Genomic DNA, 21,116 nt, shown 5'->3' with positions numbered 1-21,116 from the left:
TGGTCAACAAGACAAATGGCAGACCACAGAACTTTACCAACCCTATATCAGACAGAGGACTGATCTCTGAAATATACAGAGAACTCAAGAAATTGGTCATCAAAAGAACACATAATCCAATAAAGAATAAAGTACATATCTAAACAGAGAATTCTCAACAGAGGAATCTAAAATGGCTGAAAGACTCTTAAGGAAATGCCCCACACCGTTAGACTTCAGAGAAATGCAAATCAAAACAACTCTAAGATTCTATCTTACACCTGTAATAATGGCCAAAATCAAAAACACTGATGATAACTTATGCTGGAGAGGTTGTGGGGAAAAGGGAACACTCCTGCATTGCTGTTGGGAATGCAAACTGGTATAGCCTTAAATATCAATATGGTGATTTCTCAGAAAATTAGAAAATAATTTTCCTGCAATACTACTTTTGGGTATTTACCCAAAGGATGCTCAATTTTACCACAGGGGCATATGGTCAACGATGTTCATAGCAGCATTGTTTGTCATAGCCAGAACCTCCAAACAACCTAAATGTCCCTTGACTGAAGAATAGTACATTTACACATTGGAGTACTACACGGAAGAAAAAAATAATGACACCTTGAAATTTGCAGGCAAATGGATGGATCTAGAAAACAACGTATTGAGTGAAGTAATCCGGACCCAGAAAGACAAATGCCATGTGTACTTACTCATAATTGGCTTTTATACATAAAACAAAGAGAACCAGTCTATAATTCATAATCCCAGAGATCCTAAACAACAAAGATGACCCTAAGAGAGACTACATGGATCTAATCTACATGAAAAATAGAGAAAGATAAGGACTCCCGAATAAATTAGAACCATGGTGACCATGGTAAAGGGTTTAAGAGGAAGATAAAGGAAGGGAGGGGAGCAGAGAAAAATGTAGAGCCCAATAAAATCAATTTCAAAAGAACAGTAAATAAAGTACAAACTACTCTACAGAGTGACACATAGGTGGTGATCAATGAAACCCAGCTCTAGGGGTCTTGGTACTTTAAGTTTGAGGGAAACTAGATATTAAATAAAAGTTATGCAAGTGTTAAGTGAAGTTTATGGAAAGGCATTCATTGAAGTTATTTCATCCCTTCTAGGTTCTCACACACTACACAAAATCTGCTCAAGCCAGTTGTGTTGTTAATTTGAATTAGGCAAAAAGAATAAGACACAAGCATCCTCGATGCCAGGCAGGTCTATTTCTCATTTGAACAAGCTGTTATATATTTATATTAAGGACTGGTGAGATAACGCAGCTGTGGTAAAGGTGATTTTTTTTAAGACTGTACATTTGTGAAAGAGTCCCTTCTGTGTGGTAAATTAACTTAGCATTTCTAGGATAAAACTCTCGTGGTCATGATGTGTCATCCTGTTACCATTTGTATGTATTGGTTTTCAAAATTCATTTCAGTCTGTAGATGTATTCTGTATTTCTGCTTGTAGCTACAAGGCAACTAGAGAACTACAGTCTCTGTAGTCCCCACAGCACATATGCTGAGGAGTGCTGCCTTTGGAAGAGTCGCTGAAAGGCTGGTGCTAATCTTTGCCATCATTTTATTACTTGAAAATGATTTGAACACACACTTCCCATGTCTCCTCACACTAAAAAGCTCAAATTATTCATAAAATTCTATCCTAACAATTTCCTGTATGTTCCCTGTAAATTGGAAAGACATAGGGCTTTCATCTGCCTTTCTCCATCTGCTTTTCATGTATCTCATATCCTTGTATTAATGCGTTCATCCATGCTTGTCTCTCTGGTATCATATATCTAGTACTGTACTTTATAATTGTTTCCCCCTAGTTTGACATAATATTTAAATTAAAAAATCACTAATGACTGAGTTTCGAAATGACTGTGGAAATATTACTATTTCTGGCCCGCTTTGTGAGTTACATTACCATGTGTTACCAAAGGTTCCTCTTCTCTCCGTTCCTGCTTCCGAGAAGTCCCGTTCTTCTACATAGCAGATGGACAACCCTGAAAGATGCCCACTAACCCTGCAAACATGTGTCTGAGATGTTTCTGCAGACACTGAGGAGCATACAGAAGGGATATGATAGATGTTTACCTCAGTCTTTCCATTTTTTCAAGAATCATTTGTCCTTGGGACACTTTATTATTGAGTGCATCATTTTGGCTAGAGGCCATCATTGTTTTTAAAAGAATTTTCTTTACTGAAAACTTTTCCACAGATGAGCTTTTGAGTCAGTTAAAACCCACACATTTCTCCAGATCTTCACTCATCAGATAACAATGAAAATTTCATTGCATTTGCTATTTTAATATGAAACACTCTTAACTATATAATTTCAGAAATATACATCAGATATATTTCAATATTGCTATATTTCCAACCTCTTTCCTTTGGGACATTATTGTTGTTTTGATGCTTGCCTTCTTTATAAGGACATAATTAGATAACAAAGAAAAATCTATGCTAATGAACCCATTTTACCCCCCATTAAGAGAAATGAGAAGCACTGTAGTGTTTTTATAAAACACTCTGTAAAATTGTCTTAGCATGGTTTAATATCTTATTGTCTGCCCAACTGTGAGACACTAACTGAAATCTGCAAATTTGATCATCTTTATTTAGACCCATTTGAATTCTTGAAAGTATCTGGTCAAATAGTAACTGTTGAGGAGCTTTTCCTGTCCTTCTCAGGTGCCATCTTCTGACTGACATAATCTCTGTTTTGGGGTTTTTTTTTTTTTTTGAGACACTTTCTTAAACCTTGACACATTTCCAAATGTGTGCTTGTTATTGTGAATATAGTTTTAACTGAACCCATTTCTTCATTGGAATCATTTTGGTACACTGAGAATCCATGTGACTATTTTTATTTAACCAAATCTCCCAAATTTCTAGTAATGTAATTATTTCCAGTTCTTCTTTTTATCCTATTTGGAAACCCATGGCAGTAAGATTGCTGTAAAAAGAAGCAACCATGATTAACAAGTTTGACTTTGTCATTGGCTAGAATGCAGGAGAATTCAGAGTCTGGTTGTATGTTCTTACCCATGTGTGACCCCCTCTGGTCTCATCTTAATTCTGGTTATATATCGTTGCCCACGAGTAATCCCTCCAGTCTCATGCTAATTCTGGTTGTATGTGTTTTTCCAGGAATGGCCCTTCTGCTATCATCTTTATTTGGTTGTATGTCCTTATTCATGTGTGATGCCTCTGTTCTCATCTTAATTCTGGTTTTGTGTCCTTACCTATGCGTGATCCCACTGGTCTCATCTTCTCCCGAAAAGGAAGCTTTAATTTTCTCATTTACATTTCCTGTTTCTTTTAATATTCAGTACTTCTCTTAGGATTCATAGATAATCTACTCAAATAATGTGCGATTTTTCCCGAGTCTGATACTTTCATGATAGGAATATATAATATTCTTCTGTTTAGTATTATGTGAAAATATATGTGCCTTTAGCAATAATCAAAACCTGTCTTTTTTGATTTCAAATTTTACAAATTACAAAGTTTAAAATAGCTTGAGGGACAGATAGTACTGTGAAAAAAATGGAATGAATTATAAGTTAAGATTCTTATCAAAAAATCTTATAAATGTATTAAAATATAATTTTACTTTAACACTAAAAGACTTGTGTCATTTTATATAGTTAATTTAATCATCTCTAAGCTTTCATCAGTTGTCTATGATTGTACCAGAGGATGCTATTTTTTTAATTCTCAAAAAATATAGAGGAAGAGCCGGGTCTGGTCTGACTGCTACTAATGATGATGGTAGTGATGCCAAGATGCCAAGAAATGAACACAAGGCTTTGAACACAGGAGGCAAGGGCACCCCATGGATCCACACCAAGCCCTTAAGTTCTTGGTATTGGACAACTGTTAAAGATCATCACCCAGACAATCGCACAGTGCCCTCCCAGGCCTGAGGTAAGGAAATGCCAACTCAGCATGCCACAAGACACTTTCCTATCACAGTGACTCATCAGAAAGCACCTCTTGAATGACACTGTTTCTGGGTGTTAGCAGCAGGTAAAGACAAAACCACCCTGAGTACCAGGCACTTTTACTCCAACTATGGAAGGCAGGCTGTCTGTTTTGTCCTCATCCTGTCCACTTCATCTGAAAATCAAAAATAACTCTTCTAAAAATCTCATCCCATCCCACCAGAGGTAATAGGAGGTGATGGAGAAATGGGAGCCATAAGGGAGCAGAGTGATGGGTACACAGTGGAAAGACGTCAAACTGGTGACGTGACAGCAGCGGCAAACATGAGAGTGGGCTGAGGTCCACTGAGGATGATGCTGTGCCCCAATGGAGAGTACAGTATACTGTGCAGCAGCCTGGAACTTGAGCAGATACAGACTCAGCTTCTAAGCAAGCTACTAGGCTGTGAGATCAGCCTAGCTCTGGGCAATGACTGAGGCCTGAGATCAGGAAGGGTTTACTTTTTAGATTGGACACCCTCAGACGTCTATGCAGAAGCTTGAAGCTATGTTAATGTTTATCGGCTCTGTTGCTGCCAGGGGTCAAGGTGATATCTGAAATGGTGATGCCACCAACGACCATGTCTGGGTCTGTAGTCTTACTGTGGTAGAGTGTGTTGATATAGTGGCCCATGTTTACACCAAAGACAAGGTGTATGTCCGTGGTCTATTCTTCCACTTGAACCAATAAAAAATATAGTTTCTGTGTGAATATTTCGGGTCTGGGCATCAGGAAAACAAAAAAGCAGCCTTTGCCTACATTTGCATGGTCTAACTCAGCCCATGTAATAAATTCTCTGCTATTCTAGTGTTTTTCTATGTCCTCATTATCTATCATTTATCAGTCTATCCTAATGTTTACCATGTATGTGTTTTGTCCACTAGTCCAAACCTCTTTGTGTTTGGAAGACAATTTATTACTCATTATGTTTTATAATTAAACCTTGGGAATTGTTCATTAATAGCAATACACTGTTTTTAAATAACAAGGCAATTAATTAACAAATAAAAATCACAGAGGAAGCAGTTGCAACTGAACTATAAAGGAAAGCTGCCCTTCTGGGCTTTCAGAAATTCTCATATCTTCACCACCATTTCTTCTTTTGCAATGTGTTATCATACAGTTCTCTTGGCCATACTACAAGACACAGGAGGTGAGAATAGAGACTCTTCATTCCCAAGGAGAAAACAAAAAGAACTCAAGGGGATTACGGACATGAAAACAAAGAATAAAATCTCACTGTTAAGATGAGTTCAGGATGCTACATTAACTCAGAGTACTCCCACAAGTTACCTTGAGACTAAACAGTCCTCTCTACAACAAGTTAACTCTCCTTTTAATGAATGCTAAGTACTCTACCAGAACAGAATGCAATAATGTGGTGGTATGCTTTCTTATTTGGCTTTATTACAATCATGCCTCTAGAAGCAGAAATGATGTCACTTTCTGACTTCAGTATATTAGATGGCATGAGTGTCAGTATATTACAAAAGAGGGTTATGCGACCTGATATGTAGGTGAGAGGAGGGAATATAGAGAAGCTAGTTAGCAGTCAGATAATGCAGGTTAATGTAATATAGAAGAAAAAATACCAAGTGCAAACAAACCATAACTATATAGAGTGTATTTCATATGTAATGAAAATAAATATGTGTATTTCTGGGTAATTGAATATGTAAAAGATATGAAAGACACTTGTTGCAATATAGCCAGGTAGTGGTGGTACTCTCCTTTAATCCCAGCACTTGGGAGGCAGAGGCAGGTAGATCCCTTAAGTGAATGGAGCTGTGTGCAGTCTATAGAAGGTATGGCTCATGTGTCACTCAATCCACCCTCAGCACATTGTCATGAATTTCCCACAGTGATAATACAGACTGGTGGCATCACTGACGAGAGCTGGATCTTTTCAAACCAAACTTCTTGATAAAGATATTCACATAGAATCAGACACTATCAAAAGTTAACTTGCACTTTCCCCATCACTCCCCCGAAGTCAGCACGTTGCATTGCAACTGACATTGTGTGCATATGTGACGGTCAGGTGACAATTTTGAAGGATCCCTTGTGTTAAAATCAACTTCTCAGTATTGGAATCAAGTACTTTTATTCAATTAGCAGTATGCCACACCCTTTGTTTCGAATTATGAAGAAATCACTTATATAAAAGTTCCCTGGATCTGTGAAGTGCTGTGTGCATGTTTGTTTATTTGTTTGTTTTGTGTGTATGTGTGTTTGTGTGTGCTTTTATGTGTACTAATCAGAGAAGAAAGTAGCAGTATATTAATTTACTTGGACTTGTCCTGTAGGAAGGTCCTGGAAGAAGGTTCTTACATTTGTGACAAAAGTCAGTAAAGGTAAATTTAAATATTAGGAAGTATGAGCACTCATCGGTTTTTTATTTTTTCATTGTCTTGTATCTGAACTTCTGAGAATTTGGGTATTTTTTATTCCTATTGTATCACTTGCATAAGTTCAAACCATTTGCCTGATTTTAGAGATAGAGAATAGTAACAGAATATCAGTATCTCCAGAGGACTCTGAGTGCATCTCCTCTTGCTGTTTTCTCCCTTTTAGCAAATGTTTTGATGGGTTAAAAAACTTGCTGCTTCCCAAAAGTGAGCAGTGCAAAATGAGAAAGCTGACTTTGTATGAGTGCATGTAGCTAGGGAAGGATTTCTGGAAACCACTGTTGGGCTGTTGCTGGGAGACGTTCTTCAAAGCCTTTGTCAAAGCCTTGCTAGAAGGTAGCAGGCCTTTGAAATACATTATCAAAAGCAGTTTGAAAATTCACAGGCACTTGTAGGCACAGACAGTCTTCCTGCAATGTGAATTAAGGTAAGCAAACACTCTGCAGGTTTTTTGTACTACTCAGATTTACAAAGAACCAAGTCTCTTTGTCCAGAAACACAAGGTCACTAACCTTGTCACATACCAAAAGCTGGGTACCAGGACACCATAGTTAAAGAATTAAAGAGGGTAAAATGCTCCTAGGAGAGCAAGATATTCTGATAGCTTAACTCCTTTGGATTTTTCACAGTGTATTTTAGTGTTATGGGCTCTTATTGAACATAAAACTCACTGTATTACTTAAAATTGCTGTATTTTATTGATAGTTCAAATATATGTGTGTTTTGACATAGTATAACTCAGAGATAGAAGTTTGAAAAAATGTCTTGAAGAAACTTATAAGAAAAACTGGTTATTTACAGGTTTACTGACAGAATTTTCTAAAGGACGTGGTGAAGAGGGCGACAGTTTGTTGAGAAGTTCATGAAAAGCCAGATTCCTGATGCCCTTCTTTCCCACAGCTCCCAATAGGTAGTATATTACAAGATTTCCACACAGAGAACACACAAAGAAAAAAATCATGGGCTGGGCAGTCACATCCATATACTATATTGCAAAATGGAGCTTGCACCAAAATTTGATCAATTTATTTCTAGTAGAAAAGTTAGTTTGATGAAAAGGTCAGAGTCACAGAATTGCAAATACATACTTTTAACCCTCTAGATAGCTAAAAAAGAGATTATGTCAGATGCAGTACTTATCTAGGCTGATATATCTCAACATCCATATTGTTATAATTCTATTGATTGGGCCAATTGGATTCTGAATGAAACTGTTTACTGAATGCAATATCAACTGCTACAATTCCATTCACATTTTTGGCTATATTTAACCTCTTTCCCATGCTAAGTCCCACCCTTTCAAGACCATCAGTGCAAAGATTGTTTTGTCATGGTGCCTTTATATCATTACTGGCTGAATGAAAGGCTGATTTTGGTTCTTTAAAGGAATGAATCTGGGACTTCACGCAAGCTCAGCAAGTGTTCTACGTCTGAGTTACACCTCCAGGCCCCAGGACTGCAAGAGTACATTTTCTGTCATGTGATGTAGAGATACTTTTTACTGACTAGTTCATAGATGGACTTGTCAATTTTCATACTTGTCTTTTCTCTTTCATTGTAAGATACAAATATTATTCTGAGTAGAACATTCTGTTCTCTAAAAAAAGAAATATACAATGGTTAAGATCTGATGGAAATTTTCATTTAAACTCCCGAGGATGATTTAGACGTGATTTTTTATTAATGAGGTAGCATAGCCATTCTTTCTTTCAAATGACTACAAGAGATTGCCTGTCTCAGCCATACTCCTAGTTTATCTATTCTGTCAGTTTTTGTAGCCAGTTTTGCATGAATCCTATGTAAACCATAACAACGTCTTACTTATTTTTAATGTTGTTTGTAAATATGCCCTATAAATTATCTGTAGATCACGAGATTTTTATTTTATTTATTTATTTTTTATTTTTATTTTTTTTTTTTTGGTTTTTCGAGACAGGGTTTCTCTGTGGTTTTGGAGCCTGTCCTGGAACTAGCTCTTGTAGAAAAGGCTGGTCTCGAATTCACAGAGATCTGCCTGCCTCTGCCTTCCAAGTGCTGGGATTAAAGGCGTGAGCCACCACTGCCCGGCTGATCACAAGATTTTTAAATGGAGCAATTATGCCCTGTAATTGGAAGGGAATTCTGCAAGAATGTTTCTCTTCTCACAATAAAGTCTCCAAAAAACACACATCATCTATCAACTTCATAGCAAACAGAGCTTATTCTCTTGAGCATGTCTTGGCTCAAAAACCAAACACCTGGTTAGACAAAACCAGGTGTTCATCACATCCTGTGAGTAAAGGCAATACATTCCCAGTCATACAGCCACATCCGAACCATATAAAGATATCTTATGTGGCATACTGGAACAGGAGCAGACTGTAAATATATAATGTAAGCCGTTTCTAACCCTGGCTGCTCTTTTGAACATAGCTAACCAGCGTTCAGTCTCATCTGTTTCTTCCTTGAGCGTCTATGTTCCAGAAGATTTGCTGCAAGATTGAACATGTATGGCTCACCACTACAGGGACAAAACTTGTTTGAAATACAAACATTCAAACAATCTAATAAGGCAAGAAGGATGTTGCACAGCAACTTTGTATACACAGATATAATACATGTGCTTTTGGATTTTATCCATCTTCCAGCTCATTTCTTCTCTCCAGATTATTCTCTTTATTTTCCTCCAACACATACAACCAACTCATACTTTTTCTCATAATATTTTGCTGTTTAATATAATCAATCGAATGTTTGTTTTCTGTCACTTGACTTATACTGTGTATTCTCAAATTCATGAACACCCATTGGGCCTCAGAGGGAATGGTGGGATTTCTGGCATGTACTAATATGCTCCCCTTATAGGGTTTTAAATAATTATGTTTTTTTTAAACATGCTTTTCCACTGATCTAATCCTAGAGCCTAGAGATTACACCACATGATCCAAAATCTCTATTTTCTTTCTTTATTCTTTTGACCACTTCTCTTCATTCTGCAGGGGAAAGAAAACTTAACCAACTGTGCAACAACAAGAAACACAACAAAACACTTTTCCTCAGAAACTTCCTGTAACACTGTGAACTTTCTCCATGCTTTTCTGGTGACATCATGAAAAACTTGTGATCGTATTCATTGCTTTACTTTTTATCTGGGATCCTCAGAGGGACAGTGACCTTATCAGTCTTGTACATCACTCCAGTGGTAGACACAGGATGGAAGGTGGGATCATGATAAAAATGTATTGATTTATGAATTAATTTTTATTATCAATGATACTGAATATCAGCCAGCAGCTTTTTTTTAGTTTCCTGAGTAGTTTCCTTGATATAAAATTATTCAATTTAAAAATCACTTAACCAAGTACAAGTAAGCAATAATCTGGTGGCTACATGGGAAGCTGAGCGTGGAGGATTGCTTGAATCCATGAGTATAAGACCAATACCTCAAGATTCCATTCCTTTCCTCCTTGAAAGGTCAAAGATCATTTAATATTCAAAAATTATTTCTATATCTCTTTAACTATAGAGTATTACCGTTTGTCATCTAAGTTAAGTAGGAACGCATTATTTATTCCAGGTTGTCCTGGAACTTGCCACAATTGCTACATCCAAAGCCCCTATTTTACATAATTTAAAATAACTCATCTGAAACTAACTTATCACTTCTTTCTACTCAATGTCACTAAGGTAGGACATTCTCTGTTATAGACTTTCCACTTCAGCTCAAGCTCTTTGGAATGATTTTTCATGGGAAAATACTTTTGTGAAAAATATCAATTAAAAGACTGATAAAGAATGTCCTCTACATTTCTGCTCAAAATAACATATTATGGACAACAAACACACATATGCTTTAATACACTATACACACATGAACACACATACCACATGCATGCACACACACGCACACACCTGGAACACACATATCACACATACAATACAAACACGTACATGCACATGAACACACCACACACATACACCCTGTACACACATATACATACAGGTACATGCACACGACACAAATATACCTATGTATTCACACATATGTACAAACAGATGGATACATGTTATTTACAGTAACTTGAGCCTAGAGGACTGAGTTGGAGTTCAGCTCAGTTACAGTACAGACCTCTTATCTAGGGCTTTAATAATGTTCAGAGTTGATTCACTGTCATATAGTTCCAAGACAAACTCTGAAGGGAAATGGAAAAAGAAAGACAAAAGTAAAGTTATACAAATAAATTCATTCAGATGAACTAAACAGAAAAAAAAAGAAATCAAGAATATTTTCCTGAGTTCTCTGAAACCTCTGATGGACTCACTTCTCCTTAGCTCTTGTCCTGACTTGAAAGAAGTGGACCAGCTGTCTAACCTTGATGTTTTGAGACTCTTGGCCCCATTTTCATTCATTCAGGACAAACTACACTAGAGTTTGCATTTGTCTTGCCTCTTGGAATATAAAAAGTCTGAATACTTATGGGTCCAGGACAGGCTCCAAAGCCACAGAGAAACCCTGTCTCGAAAAAAAACCAATAAATAAATAAATAAATAAATAATTTGGATTCACATAACCTGCCAGTGCCTGGGTCACCCATAGACAGCAGTGCAGCAAATGGCTCAGAGTAATGTGAAAAGAAAACATATCTGCAGGTGTCCTGTATTTCTGTCTTTAGAAGCCTGCTAGTTATTGAACTTTTATTATTGGACTTGGTGTTTATCAATATGCTACAAATCTGTGGTATAAGCCACGCATATTTAAATTCCCTTTGGAAAATGTATCTTTCTATTAAAATGGGACAACATTTAGACTCTGCTAAGAAAAGAAATATATATATATATATATATATATATATATATATATATATATATTAGATATTCTACTTAGACTGGGTGTGACAAAAAGCAATAAGAATAAAATATTCTTGAGTAATTTTGGAGCCAAGAAAAATAGAACTTTAGACACTGTTAGTTCTTCTTCTAAAATAACTGAAACATATTTTTTTTTAAAAAAAGTTAGTGCTGTAGGAAGTCTTACAGATAGTGGTTACCTGCCTACTGGGGCATGGCCTCTTATATATGCCGATAGAGAGCCTGCGTCCTGCCTCTTTTCTGACCTCTCTGTTTTGGTTGCGGATTTTGTTTTCTGAGCTTTCTTCCAGCAAAAGATTCTGATTTCTAAGTTTAATCCTAAATAAATAACGACCTATTTCTCAAGTTTGAGTTAGTGTGGGATTTCTTTTAAGCATCCTTCTTCAAGTTAGCATCCAGATGGTGGAATATACCACCAAAAACACCATTTTTCAATGTGCTATTATATTTGTAGTAGACAACAAAGATGCAATTTGCTGAAGAGTAAGTTTCACGTGAAGTAGAACAAATGAAACAAGTCAGCTAGTTTTGTGGTTGAATATAGAATGCCCCTAAGGCTCATGTATCTGAGAGTTGTTCCATGGTTTGTGGTACTACTGATTGGGATAGTCATGAACCAGTTAATGCCTAGAGCTATATTAGGGAGGACATGCTGGGCGGGTGGTCGGTGAGGTTTTGTATACTGGCCCCTCTTCTTGTCCTCTCTCTATTTCCTGTGTGTGGATGAAACTGTGACTAGCCATTTTCCTGCTCTTGTCACCATCCCCCTGCTTGTTACTTTGCCTTCCACACCCTGATGGACCCTGTTCTTCTGGTGCCATAAGGAAAAAAATAAGCCTGGTCCTTCTGTAAGCTTTTTTTTTGTTCCCAGAGTTTTATCGCAGCAGCGAAGGGAAAGTGATGCAACTATTGAAGGTGAGAAAACATACATTAGTCAAGCTGTGGTGGCACACCGTAAATCCCAGTACGTGGGAGGCAGAGGCAGGTAGAATAAAGAAGTCCTTCAGTTGGTTTTAGGAAATTGGGTTGGAACATCTCCTTGTAACCTTACAATTTTGTCCTCCGTGAGGTCTTTATTCTACTGTGTTCTGCTACATCATCACTAGATTCTGGTGACATTCTCTTCGTGCAGCTCACAGAACTCGCTCACTATTTTTGGAAGCAACTTATTAAGTTGTTATCAGGGAGAGTAGTTCTGGACAGAATCCACTCTAACCCTGCCAATGAAACGCTATATTTTCTGAATGAGTAAAAGCCTGAAATTTTCCAACTTTCTGTTATCTTGATTCTTTTCTGCGTCTAGATGGGAAAAAATAATTTTCTAAGCCTTTAAGCATTTTACAAGCTCTGTTCTTCCAATTATGCCTTGAACACTTTTCTCATTGTTTCCAGGGGTGAATAATGTGAACAGGCAAACACCTACCCTGCACCAAACCTCTCCTTATGGCTTCTAACTTGGTGTGGGATGATCCTTGCTCCACTTTCCACCTGCCCCACCCTGCTGGCTGAATGTGGCAGCAGGTAACCCATCATTTTGATATTACTAAGTTTCTTCAGACATATTCCTTTCAGTTGGCTGTTACCATCTAATAATGATCCCATGTCTTGCTTCTACAAACATCTCAGTAACTGATGAGCTCCCTATTGTTTAGGGACAGCTCCAAAAAGATGTGGAGCCCTGCTACTCCCTTTCCTTACAATGCCGTCTGAAGGAGCTGACAGGCTGGAGGTTTGAATTACTTAAGGCTTTCTCAGATCCTGGAGATTTAAGTGAAAAAATAAATGAGAAAGCTCTCATTGCCGTGAAAGCAAAGGGACTTCTAATTTAAAAACCACTGATTAAGTAAAAGAAAAATCTGGAGGAAGTATTTCAGAGGTCTGTGTACCAGGATGCTCCTCATAAGCCCTAGAGGATCCTCCTCTTAGTCCTTCAATAGCTTTTTATGTTTATTCTTACCCAAAAAGACCATTCAGTGTGCAGGATTCTCAATGCATTGTAGGGAAAGTCTAAAGTTACCAGCCATCATGGCTGCACTTGTATAAGAACTGAAATAGGGCCCCGGTGCTGTGTTGCCCTGCTTGGTCAGCAGGACAGCTTAGTTCGCACATCTAATGGTGTGATAGAACTTTAACTATAATACACTAAGTGTGAATAAGTGTAAGAAAGTGACTGTGACAGGCATCTTATTCAGCCCAGAAGAATGGTGATATAAACATAGAATGTCTGTGGCTAGAAAAGACGGCAGCATCCATAGGTAGTGAGTTCACATTATCCTTGTCTTGAGTGATATTTTAAGGTTTATAAATGCAAATTTACACAAAATTATTAAAGTCTTTGTACATCTGTGGGGGTGTAACTTGTTCAAAGAGGAGTTATCTGATATACTGCAGTTCTGAATTTGATCTTCAGCTCAGCAAACCAATTTCTTATAATAATAAATAAATATTATATAAGCTTATCGGTAAGCCATGTCCAAAAGATATATATGCGTGACAAGAAAATTTCTTGTATATGCTGGGGTTCCACTCCAAAGATAACACAGTGCATATTTATATGCATTCTAAATTGAAAAAAATCAAAAATTTATGGCACTTTTAAACTGTTTCCAGTTAAGGATATCCAACCCATGTTACCCATAGTTCATTAAATTAGTGATTATTTCATTAAAATATTGTTTTTAAAAATACAAGCTATCTTTGCCTTGCTAATGATGTGGTAACATCCAAAGGCTATCTCTTTCGACATGAAGGATTTGTGGCTTTTCTCAATGACTCTATATGTTCACAGATTTTCTTATACCATATATACTATGTTCAGTGAAAGGAAGGAGTTTTGACATCCTTTTGTTGAGAAAATAGCCAATCATTAATTTGTTTGGAAATTTGTTGGGAAAGATATTACCCATAATATACAATGCTTAGTTCTTTCAAAATTATTATTAAATATTCTCAAGGAGCAAGGACAAGAAATGTTAGTAACATTGCCACACAATCATTAAATAAGCTAAATTATATTGAACATTCTATGCTTGAAATCCTCTTGTTATATCAAACACAGATTTTTAACGCTGCACACAAATTGGTGTCAATGCTGAGACATTTGCCAGTATTGGTAAAGATTTTAATTGTCTGAACGACTTCTGTCTCTGGCGGTTACTTTACATTCAAACTGCTTTAGGTTTTCAAAAATACATTACATAGCTATAAATGCTTATTATTATATTTTAATTAACTAAACTTTGCCTAAGAAGAATAGTTCTCAATGATTTATAATCTTTGCTTAGCAGTATGGGGATTTCAGTCATAAGCTTCAGTCCTAGATTTTACTAAACTGTAGGATAAAGATGAATACTAACTTGCAAGCATGCTTAAATAGGGAATAAAATATTGAAAGAAAGTACCCAGGTTATGAAATATTTAAGAACTTGTTATGAATTGAGCCTTTCATCGTAAATAGATTTATTTGTGTGTTTTCTCCATGCAAACACTTTGTAATCAATAACAGTTTTTGAAAGTAGTAGCATTTAATAGACAAAAATCACTGGGTAACTGCAAATATTTATTTTTGTGCATATATGCACATATATACATATATAAATATAATATATATATATTAATGTACATTTGAGAAGAGATTTTTCAAGAAAGCAAATTGCAACTGTTTAACAAGGGAAAAAGACTCTAGATTAGTAATCTACACATTCTTAAAAGGACAGGACAAAAGATGTGAAAATTTGGAAATACTTAGGAAATAAAAACCAAGCTCTGTGGAAACTTGCTTTATTCTTAGGTCATCATGACATCATTTGATGACAGACACGGTGTCCTGATGACATCTCCGCAGGGGGAAACACAGCAAAGCCTTGCCATGTGTGGCAGTGAACAAAGCTGTATGCACTCAGATGAGAAAGCCTTGCCATGTGTGGCAGTGAACAAAGCTGTATGCACTCGGATGAGAAAGCCTTGCCATGTGTGGCAGTGAACAAAGCTGTATGCACTCGGATGAGTGACAATGATGACAGGCACCTGCCGAGGTTGTCTTGGAAACCGCTCGCAAATTCATGGGGCAGTCTTTCCCACTGCGTTCTCACCATGGCAAACACTTACCAAATGTAGATCTCATTAAAAACTCCCCATGAGTTGAAGCCAGGATAACACTTAAAAGGGGATAGCCCTGGGTTAAAGATGAAGGTGAACTGAGTTTATTTTTGTGCCTCATGAAATGGACTCACTAAATTCATTGTGCTTTGATAAAACATAAAAATATAAAGTTCACCTGCAGTTATTAGCTCTGTCTACACCAGAGGAAGAAAAGATTATTGAAAAGATTATTGCATGTGTTACCTTACCATAACTCCTTAAACTTTCCAAAAAACACTAAAATGTAATATATATATATATATATATATATATATATATATTAATTGTGTGCTAAAATTAATTTTGCCAAATCATTTATTTAAATAATCTCAAATCCCAAAGACAAAGTCCAAAGGTGTTTTGCTTTGGAAGTCATATGTTAAATATTACAGTTGGGGTATGGGCTCCTGACTCAGTCTCTTCCATAGACTGAAGTAAAACAGAGAACTTTTGCATTACAAAGAGCACCTTTTGTTTTTAAAAGCAACCAAGTTTTTTTAAAGCTATATATATTGTATTGAGACAAGATATTAGTGGGTACTATTGAAGGAATACATAAAGGTCTTAGAGAATAAAAGATGTTCTATAGAGTTTGTACTTCATTAGCCACGTGAGCTGGAAAGAGCATTACCTAAGAAAAAATCATCAATCATAAACATACTATACACTTTGTAGGTATTGTATTCTGTCTGCTTGCCTGTCTCTTTATATACCTGAAATAAAACTATATATTTTGTGTCCTAAACAATTGTTAAAGGAAGAAAATAACATAGATTGCTTTTGAATCCTATAAAGCCTACTGTAGCTTTTTAGGACAAAGCGAAAAACAAAGAAGTAAGATAAAACATTGAAACATTTTGTAGCTGAGGACATTATTCTCTTCTTGAACTTAAATGATAGTTACCAGGCAGGTCCTTAGTTGCCAGGATCAAAGAGATTCTTCCTGGTTTGAAATGAGACAAGAAAAAGCATCTCACTAGAGGGGCTTTCCAAAGCTGCAAGGCTTACATCACAAAAGATGTTATTAATTTTTATGTCTGCCTACTAAAATATATATGGCAGAGGTTAGAGTTATAACTATACACAGAGTTACTGTGACATTACTGGAAATAAACCTCATCTGTCTGCATTAGCCTCTTTTCTGTTAGGGAGATAAAACACTCTAGAGAAGCAGGCTAAGGAAAAAGGGTTAGTGTTGGCTTACAATTCCAGAGAAATAACTGGGGACCTGGCCTTGGGCACCTGGAAGCTCCTCTAGGTCCAAGTCTCTTCCCAACCCTAAGATGGCTTCCTTAATTAAGATAAGTGCTTCCCTGCTCCCCTATCCAACCTTCCTTTATCCCAATCATCCCGTTTCCCCAAGTTCTACCCATCCTACCCTTCTCAATTTTCTCTCCCCATCTCTGCTTACCCCCCCTCCCACCCACCCTTAAGATCCTGATTTTTTTGCCTGGCAATCTTGTCTACTTCCCCTACCCAGGAAGATAGCTATATGTTTTTCTTTGGGTTCACCTTCTTATTTAGCTTCTTTAGGATATCAAATTATAGACTCACTGACCTTTATTTATGGCTAGAAACCAATTATGAGTGAGTACATCCCATGTTCATCTTTTTGGGTCTGGGTTACCTCACTCAAGATAGTATTTTCTATTTCCATCCATTTGCATGCAAAATTTGAGAAGTCATTGTTTTTTACTGCTGAGTAGTACTCTAATGTGTATATATTCCACACTTTCTTCATCCATTCTTCCATTGAAGGACATCTAGGTTGTTTCCAGGTTCTGGCTATTACAAATAATGCTGCTATGAACATAGTTGAACAAATGCCCTTGTCATATGATCGGGCATCACTTGGGTATATTCCCAAGAGTGGTATTGCTGGGTCCAGGGGTAGGTTGATCCCGAATTTCCTGAGAAACCAAAACACTACTTTTCAAAGTGGTTGCACAAGTTTGCATTCCCACCAGCAATGGATGAGGGAACCCCTTCCTCCACAACCTCTCCAGCAGAGGCTATCATTGGTGTTTTTGATTTTAGCCAATATGACAGGTATAAAATGATATCTCAAATTGTTTTGATTTGCATTTCCCTGATCGCTAAGGAGGTTGAGCATGACCTTAAGTGTCTGGGGCAGCTGAAGATAGGGAACCTGAAATGATCCTATCCTATAGCCATACTGATGAATATTTTGCATATCACCATAGAACCTTCATCTGGCGATGGATGGAGATAGAGACAGAGACCCACATTGGAGCACTGGACAGAGCTCCCAAAGTCCCAATGAGGAACAGAATGAGGGAGAAGATGAGCAAGGAAGTCAGGACCAAGAGGGGTGCACCCACCCACGGAGACAGTGGGGCTGATCTATTGGGAGCTCACCAAGGCCAGCTGGACTGTGACTGAAAAAGCAGGGGATAAAACCGGACTCTCTGAATATGGCGAACAATGAGGGCTGATGAGAAGCCAAGGACAATGGCACTGGGTTTTGATCCTACTACATGTTCTGGCTTTGTGGGAGCCTAGCCAGTTTGGATGTTCACCTTCCCAGACCAGGACAGAGGGGGGAGGACTTTGGACTTTACACAGGGCAGGGAACCCTGACTGCTCTTCAGACTTGAGAGGGAGGGAGAGAGGAGTGGGCAAAGGGGGAGAGAAGTGGGGGGGAGGGGGAGAGGAATGGGGGGAGGGGGGAGGAGTGGGAGGCTGGGAGGAGACGGATTTTTTTTCTCAATAAAAAAAAGTAATTAAAAAGAAAGAAGACAAATATGAAAGAAAGAAAAAAAACAATTCCAGAGAAATACAGTTTGTCATGACAGGGAATGCACAAAAGCAAGACTGGTGGCAAACACTCAATGAGAAGGACAGACATAGTAGGGGCCAGAAAATAACATGGAGAAGCCCTCAGTGATGTACTTCTTCCAGCAAGTCTCCATCATCTAAAAGTTCTGCAACTTCCTGATACAGCATGAGAAGATGAGGACCAAGGGTTCAAACACATGGGGGATATTTTATACTCAAAGAGCCCTTGTATCGTAGAAACAGGATACCTATCTTTCTGGTAAAGTTTTCCAAATTCCCACATCATTCAGAATTGGCTCTTGTGGCATGTATGGTGTTCTGTAGTATAAGCGATGCACAATTTGTATATGTTGAATGGAAAAGTGAACCATGCTGTTATATTTTCACGATTCTGAGACTAGGACTAGAATTTATCTCTCAATTTATAGTACAGACTTAGACAAGTATTCACAAATATGAATACCTGTAACTGGAACAGTAGATATTCTGTATTAGAAGTCAACAGCTGGAGAGTAGGGGAGAATTCTGAAGAAGGCATCATTAACTAACAAGTCAATGCATGGCTGTATTCTAGGGACATGACCAGACCAAGGTTGGTCCCATCAGGTAAAATTTCTAGTTGATGACTATATCTAATGGACACTAAAGACTTTCTTGAGCTTATGAAATGTGTGCTACCATACTTGCTAGATTAAAACAGCAGAAATAGATTATATGTATATTATATGTATATGTGAAATCAGCAATCACAGATTTGTCATATTTTCCTTATGAAAAATAAACACAACAACTTATACAAATTTAGAAACTAATTGGATTCTTTTGGGACTAGAACTCCAACATCATAATTTATTGAATTATTATTATTGTTAAGTTACCATATCCATTGACTTTATGATTAAAGTAACTCACATTTTTTTTGATGAAAAAAATGTTGTTCTTGTTAGGTTGATTTTGGTTGATTTGGGTGTTTTCTTAAATGTGCAATGATGAATAAGATTTGTTGCTGATTGCACTTTTCAAATAAACACACATTTTCACTAACTCATTCAATCCATATAACATTAGGCATCCTAAATAACAAAACATTCCATTCTTTGATGGAGAAGACCACTCTTAGAGTGTAGGAAGATGATACAAGCACATAATAGAAACCATTACAATAAAAAATTACAAAACTAACAATTTAGGTACTACTTCTGGAAGTTTAACTTGGAAAAACTAATGCTTTTATCTGCATCTGAAAATCTTCTATAAAGACAGGAATGAATAGAAAATAGAAATTCCTGTCACAACAGAGATGTCATCAGAAGAGCTGCAGGGTGTGCGGCACTGAACTTTGGCCCAAGGGAAAGACGGACAGCACCACCAGTTCCTAGCATGCTTTAGCTCTCTACATGTAAGCTACAGTGAGATGATGGCGGGTTCAGTGAGCTTTCCCAGGCTCAGAGGGATGAGGGACACTGACATGCATAACCTACAGAAGAGATATACCACTCTCACGACTCCAGAATTAATAGCTACATATAATGATTAAGAGAAAGGAAATATATAAGACTGTTTTGGCTATCCTGGGTTTTTTGTTTTTCCATATAAAGTTGATTATTGTCCTCTCAAGATCTGTGAAGAATTTTGATGGGAGTTTGATGGGGATTGCATTGAATCTATAAATTGCCTTTGGTAGAATTGCCATTTTTACTATGTTGATCCTCCCAATCCAAGAGCAAGGGAGATCTTTCCACTGTCTGGTATCCTCTTCAATTCCTTTCTTCAATGCCTTAAAGTTCTTGTCAAATAGATCTTTCACTTCCTTGGTTAGAGCTACCCCAAGATATTTTAAGCTGTTTGTGGCTATCGTGAAAGGTGATGCTTCTCTGATTTCCCTCTCTGCTTCCATATCCTTTGTGTATAGGAGGGCGACTGATTTTTTGGAGTTGATCTTGTATCCTGCCACATTACTAAAGGTGTTTATCAGCTGTAAAAGTTCTTTGGTGGAGTTTTTGGGGTCGCTTATGTACACTATCATATCATCTGCAAATAATGAGAGTTTAACCTCTTCCTTACCAATTCGAATCCCCTTGATCCCCTTATGTTGTCTTATTGCTATTGCTAAAATTTCAAGCACTATATTGAAGAGGTATGGAGACTTGGACCTAGAGGGGCTTCCAGGTGCCCAAGGCGAGGTCCCCAGTTAGTTCCTGAGACAGCTGAAGATAGGGAACCTGAAATGATCCTATCTTATAGCCATACTGATGAATATCTTGCATATCACCATAGAACCTTCATCTGGCGATGGATGGAGATAGAGACAGAGACCCACACTGGAGCACTGGACTGAACTCCCAAAGTCCCAATGAGGAACAGAAGGAGGGAGAAGATGAGCAAGGAAGTCAGGACCAAGAGGGGTGCACCCACCCACGGAGACAGTGGGGCTGATCAATTGGGAGCTCACCAAGGCCAGCTGGACTGTGACTGAAAAAGCATGGGATAAAACTGGACTCTCTGAGCATGGCGAACAATGAGGGCTGATGAGAAGCCAAGGACAATGGCACTGAGTTTTGATCCTACTTCACGTTCTGGCTTTGTGGGAGCCTAGCCAGTTTGGATGTTCACCTTCCTAGACCAGGATGGAGGGGGGAGGACTTTGGATTTTCCACAGGGCAGGGAACCCTGACTGCTCTTCAGAATTGAGAGGGAGGGGGAGTGGAGTGGGGGGAGGGGGATAGAAGTGTGGGGACGGGGAGAGGAGTGGGGGGAGAGGGAGAGGAGTGGGGGGAGGGAGAAGGAGTGGGAGGTTGGGAGGAGGCGGAAATTTTTTTTTCTCAATAAAAAAAAAAAAACACCCACCAAAAAAAAAAAAAGAGAGAGAGAGAGAGAAAGGAAATAAGACTTCACAGAGCTGAAGTCCAGGACCGATCTTGTCAATCTCTAA

Source organism: Microtus oregoni, unplaced genomic scaffold (genome assembly GCF_018167655.1).
Source record: "Microtus oregoni isolate MIOR12 unplaced genomic scaffold, Mior012 000008F_ref0000371, whole genome shotgun sequence".
Taxonomy (NCBI): Eukaryota; Metazoa; Chordata; class Mammalia; order Rodentia; family Cricetidae; genus Microtus; species Microtus oregoni.
This window is presented reverse-complemented; position numbering follows the sequence as displayed.